The following is a 16,158-nucleotide window of genomic DNA, read 5'->3' as shown; positions in this document are numbered from 1 at the left end:
CTCTGGGGCTGGCCCGGGAGGGGGGCAGGCAGAGGGGCAGACCCCCGAGTGGGGAGCCCACCTTTCGAAGCCCCGCCCAAACCCGGGAGGCGGCTGCCCCCCCTCCCCTCCCGTCAGCCCCCTTCCGGACTGTTCCTTCACCAGGCACACGGCCAGGCGTGGCCTGCCCTTCCAGGCCTCCCTGCGGGGCTGGCCCAGGTGTCACGAGCCGCGTGCCCTGCCGCTGTCCCCAGGAGCCCCAGCTCAGAGGCTGACAGGATGCGACGTGGGCCAGTGGCCGGTCCAGGGAGGGCCTTCCGCGCGCCCACGTCTGGGGTGTCGCAGAGCCCCGTGAGGTCCCCGGCTGCCACCAGGGGCTGACCCGACGAGGCCAAGGACGGCCCAGGGCTGGCTGTCCAAGTCGTGTGGAGGACGGGGGGCTGGCCAGCCTCACAGCAATGCCTCCTGCGCATCTCTAGGACTGGCCGGGCGTGCAGGACCGGCGGCCTTGTCCCTGAAGCTGATGGCTTCCTCCGGGGCCCAGCTGCTGCCCCTGCAGGCCTGGCAGCCTTCCCTGCCGGCGGGGGGAGTGACCCTCTTTCCTGGGGCACCCACTCCCAGTGCACCCGCCCCCTTGGCTTTGCCTGGCACGGGGAGGGAGGTGGCTAAGTGGGGCATTTGGGGAGACCTCTTGGGAGGGACATGAGGGGCTGTCCCCACTGCCAGGGGCAGGTGCTGGAGCGGGGGCTGAGCCAGGCCGCTGGGCCTGAGTGCCCTCGGGCTCCCAGAGAGAGTGGGGCGGCGTGAGCTCACGGCCACCGGCTTTCCCTCCCGGCGGACGCAGAGGTGGGGTGCGCAGCCTGCAGCGGGGGCAGGAGGGCGGGTTTTCTGGGTTACCCGTCGGTGGGCCCACACGCCCTTGCGCACCAGCAGGGCGGCACCAGGGACTTCCTCGGAAAGGGTTTGAGAGTCATCATTTCAAAACAGGCATCCAAGCGGCACTGTGCAAAGACCAGGGTTCTGAGCTGCACTCACGCCTCTGCTGGTGGGGGGCGGGGGGGTTACTGTGGGTCGTTCTCGGGGAGCACCCTAATCCTCAGTGCTGGGCACCTCAGGGGGTCGGCGAGGTCCTTGCACAGAGACCAAGGGGGGCTTCCGGACGAGGGTCCAGGCGGGGGTCGGCGGGCTTCGCACCGGGCACACAGAGCAGAAAGAGCGGCAGGTCCAAGACGGGGTGGGGCTGGCCGGCCAGACGCCCAGCACGGAGCACAGCGTCCGGCCCGGCCGGGTGGCCCCTGGCCCGGCAGCGACACTGGCCCCACTGGGCCTGCGGCCGCTGGGCCTGCTGCCCACACTGCCCCTGCCCTGGCCCGGTGTGGCGTTCCCCAGCTACTGTCACCGCTGCCCAGGAAGAGCAAAGGCCCAGAGGTCAGCCCCGAGCCCCCAGCTCCCGGCCAGCAAGCGACCGAGTCGCAGGCCTGAGTTGGACGGAGCCCTCCCTCCCACAGCCGGGCCTCTGCAGGGCTGGCTCGGCCCGCCCGGCCTTCTGGGAGCCTCGCTTGGGGCTGGGCCGCAGCTCCCAGGAACCCCGCCAGAGGAGAAAACCAGACGGGCTTGCTCGCAGCCAGGCCCACACGGCCTTCCTTTCTGGCACCAGGGCCAGCGTGGGCACGGCTCTCCGAGGGCGGGGGAGGAGGCCTGGCGCCCTGGGCGACACGGGTGGGCCCCACCGCAAGCCACACCCCCGCCCAGTCTCTCCGGCTCCGGGGACAAACCCCCAGCGCCCAGACGGGGACACGGGCCCATTGGGGCTTGTCCGCAACAGCGCGGAGGCCAGTGGGCCGGGAGCCAGCAGGCCCAGCGGCCAGCCCGAGTGCCCAGGCGGGAGGCCCAGCGCCGGCCTCGGCTTCCCTCCCCGGCCCGGGTGGGCCTTCTCGGAGAGCAGTCTGCAGGGAAGACCTCGGCCGTGCAGGGGGATGGAGCGGAGGGCCTTCCCTCCCGGTGGCGGCAGGGGAGGGGTGGCCCTCCCGAAACCTGGGCCGGGTCCAGGCTCAGACAGAACAAGCTGGTTTCCACCGCAGCCAGAAAACTCGAGGAGCTGGCGGCACACACGGCGGCCCTGCCAGGGCGTGTGGGCGGCCTGGGCGGCCTCCAGGCGGCAGCTCCCCGTGGCGGGAGCACACGTGTCGAGGGGCCGTCGTTGTAGGACCGAGCCCAGGGAGAGGTCTGCGGGCCGGGCCCCCACCCCGGGGGCTGAGGGACCCGGACAGGGGCAGGCGTGGGCGCTCGGCTGTGGCCCGGGAGCTGCCGGCGGCTCAGGTCCAGCCCCGATGGACGACACAGTTTGGGCCAGCGCTGCCGCTTGGGGCTGGCGGCCCAGGCGGGTGGCTCAGCCCTCTGCCCCCCGTCCCCATCTGTGACGTGGGCACAGTACGCGGCCCTGAGATGAGGCGCGAGCCAGCCGCCAGGAGCTCAGCCGCCCGGACGCAGCCCCCTGGGGTCGGGGCAGGCACTGCTCCGGGACCCTCCGCATCAGCTCGGCACCCCCGGCCGCTTCTCAGAGCGACAGCTGGCTGTGCGTTTCCTGCCCGGTCCCCGGCCTGCCCCCTGGCCCCCAGCCACCGCCCTGCTTCCACAGCTGCTCCCTGGCCTCCTGCTGACGCCTGGGCAGAGCCTGGGGGTCCAGGAGGACCCTGCCCTCCAGGAGTGTGGAGTCCAGCAGAGGACAGAGGCCCACTCAAGGGGTGCAGGGTGGTCTCTATCAGGGCGCAGGGAAGGGTGCCTGCCCGGGCTGTCTCATGAGGGCTGGCCGGGCCCCTGAGGTCTGAGTGGCTCCATCAGCTCCAGGGTGCCGTGCCCGCCCGGCCTGGCCCCGCCTGGTCCTTGGGCCCACCTGTCTCCTGGCCACGTGCTCACCCAGCCTCCCCCCTGCCTGCCCTGGCTGCTCCCGCTGCAGCTCTGCCCTCCCCACCCTCCTCTCAGCCTTGAGAGGGGCTCGGAGCAGCCCCTCGCCCCGAGAGAGAGGGCCGCCCCGTCGGGGGGTGCTGCCCCCACACAGCTCCAGCGGGGCACTCCGGGGGGGCCTCAGAGTGGCGTGATGGCTCCACCCCCCTGCCACTGCCCTCGCGCCCCTGCGGGCGGGCTCCCTCCTTCGGAGGGTCTGGGTCTGGACGCTGCTAAGGTCCATGGGGAAGAGAGCGGAGAGGGGAGGAGGGAGGGAGAAGACGGGGTGACAGCCCGGGTCCCCCCACGTGGACCGGCGTCTGGCGCACTCAGGAACGGCAGCTGGTCGGGTTTGCTGACCGGGCGCCTCCCTGCAGCAGCCTTCCGGACCCGGGTCCCGGGAGGGGGCTCGGAGGGGCTGCAGGCTGCGTCCTGTGGGGTCTTCCTGGCAGGCGGCCTTCCCTCCCGCGGCCCTGACGGCCCCGATGGCCCTGGCGGAGGGCTGCAGGCCTGGAGGGGTTTCACAGGGTTTCACGGGGGGGGACCAGACCCAGAGGGCAGCCCCTCCCGCAGCCCCGCCCTGCCTGCCCTCCCCACACTGTCTTTCCCTCCCCGTTCCCCGCCCCCCCAAGGAGCCTGTCTTTCCTGACTGCAGGCCAGCCTCCCCCCTCGGTCCGGTCCGCCCCACAAAGCTCCACCCCCCTTTCCCAGGGCGGCAGGGCCGGGGAGAAGCGGCCAGGCTGGAGCGTGACTGGTGCCCGGGGCCCTGTGAAGTCCCGGCCCTGCGCATCTAATTTAGGAATGGCTAATGAGCCAGCGCCCCCAGAGAAGCGCGGCTGCTGTCCCGGTTTTGCCGGCTGCCGTCTGTCCCTCAAGGAGAAGCCACAGTGACCTGGTTTACCCACCTCCCCCCACCCGGCGAGGGCAGCCCGGCCCAGGGGCGAGCGGGGTGCGCAGCAGCAGCCAACAGCGGGGAGCCCAGCGGGGGCACGGGGCAGGCTGCCCCCAGCCGCCGGCCCTGGTTTCAGCGGGGACACAAGGACACACAGGCTCCCTCCAGGACAGAGCCGGTGGCCCTGCCAGGTCTGCAGTCACAAGGTCCACCCCTGCCTGAGGAGCCAGCGCCCCCCAGACCGCCCCCTCCCAAGCACTGCTGTCCCTCAGGGCAGGCCGAGGGCCCCTGGGCGGGGGGGGGGCGCGCTGCCGGAGAAGGTGCGGCTGAGCTGGGGCGCCTGGGGCAGGGCCCGAGGAGACGCGGTGGACGAGGGTCCTGGCAGGGCCCGGCTGGTGGTGCCCGCCAGCGGTGGCTCTGGCAGTGGCCTCTCCCCCTGCCACAGCCCGCTCCCAGTGCGCCCCCACGTCCCCTGGACACGGGGAGGTCCCCGCCAGGCCCAGCCACCAACGCTGGCTAGGCGCAGGCAGGGAGGGAGGGAGGGAGGGAGGCACCGCCGGCCCTGGGGACTGGGGTCCGACCGCTTGGAGGGATAGTGTGGCGCCCCCCAACCCCCAGCCAGCGGGGTGCCTGGGGGTCACCACACGAGCTCTGTCCCCTCTGCTGGGCGGCCAGGCCCCGCCAGGCCCGCGCCATCCTCCCCCGACGCAGGTGCCCTGGCCCAGCCGCGCAGCCGGCGGCCTGAGGCTTGACGGTTTTCCTGCGCCGGGGCGCACACGGCCCTCCTGCTCCGGCCCTCTCGACGCATCTGCTGGGCCTCTGAACTGGCCCCAAGCCCGCCCTGCGGTCAGGGCCGCTGAGCCAGGGCCTTCAGCACCCTGGTGCCCTGTCCCTGGTCCCTCCCGGGCAGGCCTCACTCCTCGGGGAAAGCCCTGCCACTGTGGGGGGCGGGCTAAGGAGGAGGGTCCTGGGAGGAGGGGGCCTGGGGACACCCGGACTCCGGCGGGGCCAGCCTGGGCCAGCCCGGCCGGCCAGGCAAGGGCAGGAGCAGGGAGGCCGCTGAGGGCTGAGCCGGGCCGTGGGCCTGCCGGGTGCTCACGGAACTACCCCGAGGAGGGTCCCACCTGCACGCAGGTTTGGCCCGAGCCCAGTGCCCCTGCCCCCGTGCTCCCCGCCCCACGGAGGTACTGTTGGCCTCCCTGGGGCCACACGGGGAGGCGGGGCCGCTCTGAGTCTCAGATCTGGCAGGGTGCCTGGGGCATGGCTGACACCCAGTATGTATTTGGTGAGTAGGGCAGAGACCCCTCGTGGTGGGGAAATAAGGCCCCCCAGGTGCCCATGTCCCAGACTCCAGGACCCAAAAACCTATCACAGTACGTGGCCAAGCAAGCTAAGGTTGCAGAGGGGGCGAGGTGGACAGTCGGCCGATTTCCAGGTGGCGAGGCTGCCCTGGGTGGTCAGGCGGGCAAGCGTGCTTACAGGGGAGGGGCAGCCGGGGGAGCTCAGAGGGCGGCGTGACCGCAGAGGGGGTTCCCGGAGAGGCTCCCACTGGCTGGAAGAGAAAGGGTCACAGGCCAAGGGAGGCGGCAGCCCGGGAAGCTGGGCCAGGCAGGACTCGCCCCTGAGTCCCGGGAGGAGCCGGGGCGACCCCGCCGGCCCTCTGACCCTGGGACTGCGAGAGGCCGACCCGCATTTCTGGAGCCGCTGCGCTGCGGTCATCTGTGGCAGCAGCCACAGGAAGCCCAGACACACCCCCCCGGGGCACAGTCCCCGTGGCTGCGCCCCGGCCGCTGCCTCTGCGGTCAGCCCCGGCGCCCAGCGTCTGCGGTCCAAGTCTGGGTGCGGACGCAGCCCCAGCGTGAGGACCGCCCGTCAGGTGCCCGGCCCCTCGTCCTGGGAGCCCTGCCGTCCCGGCCCGAGGCTCCGACAGCACACGACCAGGCCTCCCCTCCCAGCGGGCGGCTCGTGGCCACGCGGGGAGCCCTGCTGCGGCAGAGATAACGGACGCCCTCCCAGCCCTGCACTTGTTGGCCCTGCGGCCACGCCGTCCTGTCCCCAAGCTGAGAGCCCAGGTCAGGGGGACAGTCTCCTGCGGCTGCCGCTCAGCGTCCGGAGTCCGGCGGGGCGCCGGAGGTGGGGGCGGGGACGCAGGCGGCGCCCCTGGACGGGCCACGGGGCCCCCGAGTGCTCGGGGCTGGGCCCGGTGAGACGGAGGCGCACCCCGAGGACACACGCGCTGCCTGTTGGCGAGGACGCTGGAGAGGAAGTGCCCAGCAGGCCGTCTCTGGGTGGGACACCGCTTTCTTCTTTAAACTCCCACGCCTTCTGCAGCAGCACCCGCGGGGCGGGGCGCTGTGGGTTCTGGGGCATCGGGGGCATGGGCGGAGGGCGGGGTCAGTGGTCGGGGGCTCGTGGTTTCCCTGGAGGGGTTTGCAGGGTGTCTTCTCGTGCGTGCAGCGCGCCCTCTGCTGGCGAGTGCGGGCGCTGCAGCAGGCTCGGTGGGACAGACCCCCCTTCCCTGGGCTGCACCAGGTGACCCACTGGGATGGGGGCGGGGGACAGGGGGTGAGCTCTGGCAGGGCCCCCCCACCCCGTGCCATTCCCAGGAAGTGAGCAGGGTGGAGGCCACTTTCCCGCCCACCCACCCACCAGGCACTGAGGCCGCCACCGGCCCTTTCCAGAGTCGTCATGGCTGGGGGTCCCCGGGGCCGAGGTTAAGGTGGCTGTCGCCTTTGGGTGGACAGCGTCTGCCTCTGTGCTCTGTGGGTCGGGGAGCTTTTAGCTCTTCTAGTAACACACAGGCCCACCCCGCACGCCCCAGAGGCCTCCCGGCGCCCCCGCCCCGCCCAGCCCCAGCCAGGGCGGCAGCAGACACGGTGGTTTGGGTGCACTCGATGTCCGAGCAGGCTCCCCGGGGGCCCTGGCAGGAGCTCACCAAACTCCAGGTGGGGCTGAGAATGCCTCCTGTGGCCCGGGGGCATTTCCTGCCGGCCAAGGCTCCGGTGGGGCCCTACCCAGAAGCCCATCTGCTCCAGGGCCTCACGGTGCCCCCAGTGGCGGCAGGAGGAAGGAGCCCTGGCCGGGGTTCCTGGGCACGCACAGGTAGCCTGGGGTTGTGGGGCTCCCCGTGGGCACCCCAGCCGCCACATGCAGCGTGGACGTAAACACAGGCCCTCTCCTCCCCTCTCCTCCCTGAGGCCCTGCTCACCCACCCTGCTGCGCAGCTGGCGGGGGACGGCAGCTCCCCGCCATGGGCCTCCCTGGCCCACCCCACTGCCAGCTTTGGGGAGGCTGGGTCGGGGGTGCCGTGTGTGCTGGCGATGGGGTGGCTCAGGCTGCGGCAGGGAAGCTCACTCCAAAGGGAGATAGCCCCCGGCTGGAGGATTCAGGTGTCACCTTGGATGAGCTGCTCTGCCTCAGTTTCCCCTTCTATTACAGGGAGGAGGCTCTTTGCCTTTCAGCGTGAGCCTCTAACACCTGTGTGGGGAGAAAGCGCTAAAAAACTGCAGAGGATGGGGGCCCCTGGACAGGCCACGGTGTCAGAGCTCGGAGGCCAGGATGCAGTGAGGAGGCTGAGCCACCTGACTCCCCCACCCGGGTGGAGGAGGCGGAGCCAGCCCAGCCAGGCCACGGCAGGGCCCCAAGAGCAGGTCTCAGGGCCGGGCGCTGCCACCCACTGGCCCCCAGGGAAGCAGGTCAGCAGCCAGGTAGGAAGGGGCCGGAAGGCTCCAGAGCCTAGGCAGCTTCCCCAGCACACGCTGTGGGTGTGGAGCGTCTGTGCGCATCCACCTGCTCCTGGACCCTCACATCGCCGTCACCCCGGGAACATCACAGTCACTATGGAAACAGGTTGTCATAGGGACGGTGCAGAGGGACCCAGGCAGGAGGCCGCGATGCCGCCTTGCTTCACCTGAGCTCCTTCCTCCTGCCCCCGGTCGCTTCCCAGCCCTGGGCCGCACAGGACCCCCGTCTGCCGGCGAATCCGACCCAGCCGTCAGCCGCGGGGACGCCCCGAGGCAGACCCCGCCCCTGTCCCTGCTGTGACGAGGTCCTCACTGGGTGGAAGCCAGGGTGACAGAGGAGGACCCAAGCTGTGCCCCGCCTTGAGGTGGCCACCGTCTAGGGTCCCCGGCCGCATCTCCAGGGCCGGCCCGTTTCAGGGCGTGGCCTGGGGCAGGGCCGGCCCGAAGACCACCCTCCCAGATGCAGGGCCTGTGACGGGGGCGGGTCTCGCTCAATGGTCCCCAAAGGGGTACAGTGTGAGGGCGGGGACCGACGCGGCCTCTGCAGGACCTCCGTGCAGCTGACTGCCCCCCACATCCCAGGAGGGGGGACACGGCCCCTGCGTTCAGAAGGGAAACCGAGGCACGGAGCGTCCGCTGGTGCTCGGCCCAGGGTGGCCTGCCTGGAGGCGGCCTCGTGGGATCTCAGGGCCCCGCCTTCCCTGGGTCCCGAAGGCTCCTGAGCCCCACCCAGGTGGACCAGCCCACAGGTGGTACCTGAGGCCTGGGGAGCTATGCCGGGGCCCCAGTTCCGGGGGCGCTGGGAAGGGAAGGGTCTTAGGTCCGGTGCAGCCCCCAGAGCAGAGGCCCTGACAGGCTAAGCCACTGCCCCAAGGATGGAGGTGAGGCCCCGCAGTGGGAACCAAGCCTGCAGGGGGATGTGAAAGAGGTGGGCCTGAGGTCAGCGTGGGTGCCCTGGGGACAGCTCAGGCCTGGGCGCCACATGGGTGTCCAGGGCAGCACCAGCCGGGCTGGATGTGCCCCAGGGGGCAGGCTTGCGCCTGGGCCTGAGAGGCTGCCGGCGGCGCGCTCGTCAGTGCTTGTCTTCCGCAGTGCGGCCAGCAGAGGGCGCCCGCGCCCCGCCCTGGCGGAGCCAGCGAGGGAGAGGCGCAGGGTCCCAGGGCGCGCTGGCGGGTCCTGCGCGCTCCCAGCCCAGCTGCGCGCCACCGCTTCCAGGGACCAGGCTACCAGGAACACAGGTTGCTCTCCGGAGAGCTCCGGGCCCGAGGCGCCCTCCAGATGCTGGCCCTTTGGGCCCGTGGTGCTCTGCCAGTGGCTTTGACTCACCACACCCCTCCCGTGGATACCCGCTCCACTGGGTCTCCGCACCCCAGCCCACCCTGGGGCGAGACCGGTGCCCTAGTCTCCGGGGCCTGCCCTCCCCACCCTCCGCCTCCCCCACACCCCCCCCCTCAGCATCCGGACCCCACCTGCCCCTTCCTGGGCCCCGAGCAAAGCAGGAGTCCAGCCCCCTCTGGGCACGGGTGGCCCCTCCGGACCATCTCCCAAGACCACGTTCCTTCCGAAGCCACCGCGAGCCCTGCTCCCCAGGCCTTGTGGGCCCAGCAGGCAGGCGGGGGGCCCGGGGAGGGGTGGGCCGGGCTCACGTCCAGGTGCAGTGGCCAAGAGCCGGAAGCAGGGCTCAGCTGGGCATGCTCAGCCCAGCCTCCCGGGACCTGGTGGCTGATCTGCTTCGCAGCCACTGTCCGGGCTGTCTGGGGAGGGGGCAGGGAAAGGGGGACGGGGGTGGGGGAGAGAAGCCGGTCTGGACTCCTGGTCCAGGGTGCCGTGGGGTGACTAGTTCAGTGGCACCGGAGCGACTGGTCCCTACGGTCCCTTCACCGAAGACCTCGCCCGTCCGTCCGCGGGAAGGCCAAAGAGCCGCTTTGCCGGTGGGGCGGTCCCCACCTGCCCGACAGCGGACTGGGCCTTCCCTCCGCCCAGGTTCCAGCGGGAAGGCTTGACTGGACAGGACCCTGGGTGGTGGGGGGCCTCGGGGCACAGGGAGGGGCCTGAGGAAGGTGCAGCCACAGCCAGGGCGTGGGGAGGGGTTGGGCCTCCTCTGCCCCCACACAGCCTCTGGGCCCTGAGGGGGTGTCGGCCGGGTGGCTCAGCTGAGGGGCAGCCTGTGGGGAGGGCGCCTGCTGTGCGCGGGCCTCTCCTCCGGGCCTGCTGAGCCTGCGGCCCCGGCCCCGGCCCCGCGTCCTCCTGGCGTCCGGGAAAGGCCAGCCCGGGGCCCGGGGTGGCTCACACGGGAGCGTTTCTTGGGCGGCGCCCAGAATCGAGCTCTCGTTCGGAAAGACGGCTTCTCCGGCTGCGCACAGCCCGGTTTCAAGGGGGCTCCCCCGGGGGGCTGACGGCCCTCCTGGGCCGCCCGTCACTCGAACACCCTGGCTGACCCCACCTGTCCTCGCCTGCGCCCGTTTCACCCCGCACCTGGGTCCCCTCGGGACTTGGGGCCTTTCGGTGCTGCCCTGCCCTGCCCTGCCCTGCGTGGGGGCGGGGCCTTGGGACAGCTCGGCAGCCCCCGTCAGGGGCACCCCCCCCCCCGCTGCCTCGGGGGGCCCGGCCCGTGCTCTGCAGGAGAGCGGCTCCCTGGAGGGCAGACGGGACACTCCACGGCTGCCCACCCTGCCCCTTCGCTTCGTGTCTTCACTCCTTCTGTAGTGGGCGGCTTTATTTCGTTAACATGTATCATTCCGTTTTAAAACAGGCAGCGAGAACCGTGAACCAAGGCCGAGAGTCTCCCCCGAGGAGTCTGGGGCCCAGGGCTGGGCGGGGGGGGGCTGTCGGGGGCTGCCCTGCGGGGGTTCTCCTCCCTTCCTTCCTGTGGCCCAGCAGCTCCCGCTGCCCAGCGCATGGACCTCGGCTGTGGGGCTGTCCCCGTGCTGGGCCCGCCCCGCGTCTGAGCAGGGAACCTTCACTCACGTCGTTTTTAATGGAGGACCTTGACAGGCAGTTTGCTGCAGGCAGGCTGCCAGCCTCCGGCTCCCGGGTCCCCAGCCCCTGCCTCCCGCCCTGCACGGCTCTGACCTTCAGCAGCTGGAGTCCTGCCGGGAGGCCAGAATCCCCCGGCTGCTGCTGAGGAGGAGCCAGGGTGGGAAGGCTTGCCTGCCATCGGGGCACCCGCATCCCCGGGCCCCCAGCCGCCCCTCCAGCCCGCAGCTCCCTGGGCCTTCCCCGAGGGCAGCCGCTCCTCTCCGCATTCCTGAGCCCTGAAAGCCGCCTGTCAGCACAGGCCGGCCCGGGGCAGGGGCCCCGCCGAACCGGCTCTTCCAGCCGGCCGACATCCCAGGCCTCGCCCAGAGGTGCAGGTGGGCGTGGAGGGGGAAGAAGGTGGGGCCGCCGAGGATCAGAGAAGGTTCCTCTCAGTCTGGGCTGGGCCCTGCCGAGGGCTCAGGAACTCGGCTCTTGCCTGAGGCCAGTGTGGGAGCGGGACCCTCGGGACCGCCACCCTGGTGCGTCCCGCCACCCTGGCGCCCGGCGCCCAGAGGAGCCACCTTTCGGGGAAGGGCTGAGGGGAGGAACCCGCAAGGCAGCACGTGGGAGGAGGGAGGGGCAGGGGGACCCCGGGCTGTCCGCCCTGAGCTCTGAGCTCACACCAGGCACGCACACTCACCGCCTGACCCAGTGCGCGCTGGCCCACAGATGTGTGCACGCACGCTTACACACCCTCTCCCCTCCACACTCCCGGCCCTGGCAGCCTTCTCCCTGCCACCCCGGGGGGCGGGGGGCCAGCTCCGAGGCCTCCAAGGTCCTCTCCCCCACGGCACCGCTGGGGGGTGCAGTCCTCAGGCCCCAGGCCGGCTGGCAAACCGAGGCCCAGCACCCACTGACCCAGCTCACCGCTCCAGGTCCCCAGCTCCCACTGTGGGAAGACGTCTCCCACAGCTCCCCTTGGGCTGGGCGCAGGGCCGTGGGGGACCCCCACCCCTTTGCCCCTCCCCAGGTGCCCCTCTGTCCCCCACAGGCGCGTCCCTGCCTGCTGACTGGGGGGGACCAGGACCAGCCAGCATCCAGGGCTGGAGTTCAGGGGTGCTCTTGGCGCCCAGCCTGGGCCCTCCCCAAGGCCACAGGCCCCCTCCTCCCCCCTTGTCCCCCCCTCCTCACTCCGGAGCCTGCCTGTCTGTCTCTCCCCTCCCGCCTGAGGCAGCAGGGAGTGGACAGGCCATCCCAGCCGGCCAGCCAGCGAGAGGCCTTGCCAAGGCCTCCGGGTCTCCAGAGTGCTCTGCACCTGAGGCTTCCTCAGCATCGGAGCCAGGGGGTCCCTTCAAGGGAGGGGCAGCGTGGAGAAGCCAAAGAGCGCCCCTGGGCCCCCCCCACCGCCCCGCCCCCACTGCCTGCCTTCACTGGGTCTCCTGGGCCTCCCCTCCTCACCCCCGCGTGAGCCCCTTCGGGTGGGGCTGGGACGCAGGGAGGGGCAGGAGAGAGAGGGTGAGACGGGAGGGCCCCACCAGCCCCGTGAGTCCCCGGGGGCAGCTCGGCTGCCTGCCCCCTCGAGGCCACCCTGCCCGGGACCAGTCACGGCTGCTCAGCTGGGCCTCTGCCCGGGGCCATCCAGGAGGCGGCTGAAGCCCACCATCGCCGGCCCTCACCTGCCATCCTGGGGGGCCGTCCCCCGCCCCCCACTCCCAGGGGCTCAGCCAGCTCCTGTCCGACGGCACAGCCCCCTGCCCCCCCAGAAGAGAGGACACCCCTCCCCTGACCACAGCCAGGTGGCCACCAGACCGGGCCCCCGCCCCCCGCCACCCCAGGGGGAGGGCCCCCTGTGGGCAGCCCACCACCCTCCTCGGTCCTTCCCGCCGGCGCCGGGCGCCATCTTGGCTCGCTCCCCCCCACCCACCGCGAGCCCAGAGGGGGAACCGCGCTCGCTCCCGACGCTCACTGCGACCTCTGCAGGCTGCTGCTCTGTGGCTCGCCCCTCAGGCAGACACGGCCCAATAAGCAAAGACGAGAGCGTGCGGGGGACCCGGTGTGCACCCCTCGCAGGGGCCCCATGGCCCCTCAGGGGCGGGCGGGGCGGCCGGGCTCCTTCCTCCCAGGTGCCCGGGCAACCTGAGGCGGCGCAGCCCCCACGAGGGGCAACGGGCTCCCCGCAAGGGCCACCAGCCCCTCCGTGGGAGTCGCCGAGCCTCCGTGGGCGGTGCCGGGGCTGGGAAGGGCCGCAGGGCACAGGTGCTCCCCCGCTGGCCCGAGCAGGGCACACGTCAGTCCTCGGTGCCCCTCGGAAGCCGGGCACCCCCAGTCCCCGCTGAGCCCGTGGCCTCACCGGAAGCAGGGCCAGTGCGGCCCCCAAAGCTCCTGGGTCTCACATACCACGGGGCACAGAGCAGGCCGCTCCCACCGCCTGGGCGGCCCTGGGGCAGGCCACTCTCCTCTTCCCCCCACGGGGTCCCCCGCGGGCACGGAGAGGGGCAGCCGCCTGCCCCCCACCCGGTCATTCTCGCAGATGGAGGGAAGTTGGGGGAGGGGCCGAGGGGGCTCCAGGGCGACCTCCCCCCTGCCGCAGAGTGACCCAGAGACTTCCAGTCTCCCGAGCCTGCAGGACAGGAGACGTCCGGACGGAGGGTGACGGCGGGAAGGGGCAGGGAGGATGGCAGGGGGCTGAGGCTGGTGGGGTGCAAAGACCACCCCGAGGACGGCAGGCAGTGCCCGCTTCCTGCCTCCAGCCCCCTGTGGCCATGCCCCTCGGCCCGGTGCCCAGGGCGGGCTGGCCCACTGCCGCCGGCCTTCGGGACTTGGTCAGAGGCGCGGGGCCTCTGTCAGGGCCAGGCCCGGTGTGCCGCGCCAGCCTCGCCCACAGACACCGCCAGGGGGGCGCGGGGAGGTGCCCGCCCGTGCGGGACCCTCAGGCACGGAGGCGCACCCGGGCCACACGCCCACATGGGGACCCCTCACGGACTACACAGTGGGCACGTCCGCCCCAGGCACAGAGACGCACCCCGGGCCCCCCCTCCCCTGCCTGCCAACCCAGGCCCCGCCCCCACACAGGCAGGCTGCTGGCAGCTGGCTGTGGTTTCCTAGGAAACGCTGTCACCATCCTGGCGTTGCTGAGTCTCAGAGGCCTGCAGCGTGTGCCGGACAAGCCCCCGGAGCCTGCCCGGGGCCTGGTGCAGGCAGGCACGGCTGGACGCAGGGCAATGCCTGGTGGGCCCCGGGGGCCGGGGGGCCGGGGGCCAGCCCTGGGAAACCGCAGGGGCAGGGGCAGACCACCCACACCAGAGTTCCCCTGAGCTCAGGCTCTGCTGCCCCCGGCCCTGCCTCCCCCAGCCATGAACTGCGGCCCCTGCAGCAGCGCCCCCACACAGCGCCCCTCTGTGCCACGCCTGCCGTCCTGGACTGCGAGCTGGGGGGGGGGGGGGCGGGCGGGGGTCCCGTGTGCCCTCCGGGCGCAAGGTCCAAGGCCAGAGGCCTCACGCCCCCTGCTGGGCTCCACCTGGCTCCAGCCGATAAGGGACCACCTTCGCCCTGCCCCCAGGGCCTCTGAACGCCCTTGGGAGTGGGTCAAGGCGTCCCAGTGCCAGTGGAATCCAGGCAGGGCCTGGGGGTGAGGATTCCAGCCACGCCCTGGAGGTGCGGGGGGAGGCTCTGGCCCCGTCCCCAGACCCTGGCTGGCTGCACAGGTGAAGGCCAGCGCGGGAACCTGGAACACTCCACAGGGGCGGCCAGGCCCAGGGGCGGCCAGCCCTGACTTCCTGCCCCACACTCCCTGCGCCGGGGCCGGCGGGGCCCGAGGCCGGGCTGCAGTCTCTGTGCTTTGGCCGCTGCCCCTCTGGGAGCCGGGAGACCGAAGTGCCTGCGGCACATTCCTCCGCGGAGCCGCCTCTGCAGCCGGACCCGTGCCCAGGCGGCGCGGCCCAGGGCGAATGCGGGGCTGCAGAGCCGGGAGCCCCGAGTTCAAACACTGGGGCTTCCGCCTGGAACCCGCGTGGCCCCTCTGAGCCTCCCAAGCCCTCCGTGACAGCGGCTGGCAGGGAGCCTGGACGCCCTGTGCGTCCCACTTGGAGGGGGCTCGGGGAGGACCCGGGCCTCCGGGAGCCAGAGGGAGGGGCTGAGTGGGCGCAGGGCCTGCTGGGAGCTCCGGGGTTCGGGCCCGGGAAGGAGGTCAGGACAGCGCGGGGGGGGGGGGGCAGAAAGTGGGCGGAGCGCCGTGGCGGGCGGGCGGGGGGGGGGCGCTGGAGGGCGAGTCCGGGGGGCCGGCCCTGCCCTGCTCGCGCGCTCGCGGGCGCAGCGGTCTGCCGGGCACCGCGCCCCCCAGCCGGGCGCACGAGGAACCGCGAGCTGCTGCCGCGGGTGCCGCTGGCGACGAGGGGCCCGCGGGCAGGCCCTGGGCGCGCACACGGGCTCTGCCCACCCCCCACCTCTCAGGGCCGCCGCCAGCCATCGACACGCAGGCCTCGTGCTCGTGCAGGGATGGCGCTAATTAAACCACCCTCCCTCCAGCAAAGCCTAATCAAGTCCTAATTAACCGTTTTCTTCAACGAGAGAAGCGAAGTCGGGGGCCGGCGGGGGGCGGGGTTTCATTGGCCGAGGCTTTCGCCCGGGAAACGCACTTTCGCTCCCGTGGGCTCTGCCGACGCTCCCGCCTCGGCGTGGTTTCCAGAACTGGGGTCCTTCTGCGGGCTCTGGGGAACTGGGCAGGAAGCAGTGGCCTCTTTCAGGGAGAAAGGGGCCTGCGGGGGGCCGTGGCGTGTCCTCCCGCGGGCAGCGTGCCTCACGCAGGGGGGCTGGCGGGGGCTTCCCCGGCGGCCACGAGCCGCACCTCCAGCCGCAGTCCCGGGGAGGCAGGCTCTGACCTACCCACCCCCCCACCCCCGCACACATCTGCCTCGCGAGATTTGACGCCTACTCCAGCACAGCGGGGTTCCTCCCAGGCGCCCCCCCCCCGTCCTGCTCATTGAGGACATAAGTGAGCCGGCGTCCAGGGTCCAGGGCAGCGAAGCTGGGGAAACTGAGGTGATGGAGACACGGCTTCACATTCGTCAAATCCAGCTGAACAGACCACCCAAGGCACCGGCCAGACTAATGAGTAACAATGTATCCATGCTAATGAGCAACAATGTATCCATGCTGATGAGCAACAAGGTATCCATGCTGATGAGCAGCAAGGTATCCCCGCGGAAGCACAGGCCCCACACCAGTGCAGGGCGCAGGGCCACTCTCCTGCTCGAAAACGAAATGTCTACTGTTTAAACGTGTATTAATTATAAAAAATATCCCCAGACTGCCAAAGGGGCTTCTGGGAGGACTGCAGGTTTGGGGACCGCGGCCCTGGCCTGGCCTCTCTGCCTGGGGTACAACCTCCTCAGTCCCAGCCCTACCCACGGCCTGTCAGCCGCCCCAGGAAGGGGGGACACAGCAGCCCGAGAGGTCGGGGGCCTGGGCGGCAGCAGGACCCACGGCCGGAAGCCCGTGTCCCGGTCCTCAGAGCACAGCTGGGCGCAGGGTCACGTGACGTGGTCAGCGGCACCTCCGCCAGAGGCTGAGCCAGCACGGCCTGTGGGGCCGGGCACCCCCAGCGGCGCTGTCTGCAGCCGCCCGGAGGGGACCCCGCCAGGTCCC

The sequence above is a fragment of the Phyllostomus hastatus genome, unplaced genomic scaffold (genome assembly GCF_019186645.2).
Source record: "Phyllostomus hastatus isolate PE091 unplaced genomic scaffold, TTU_PhHast_1.1 phas_scaffold_1066, whole genome shotgun sequence".
Classification (NCBI taxonomy): domain Eukaryota; kingdom Metazoa; phylum Chordata; class Mammalia; order Chiroptera; family Phyllostomidae; genus Phyllostomus; species Phyllostomus hastatus.
This window is presented reverse-complemented; position numbering follows the sequence as displayed.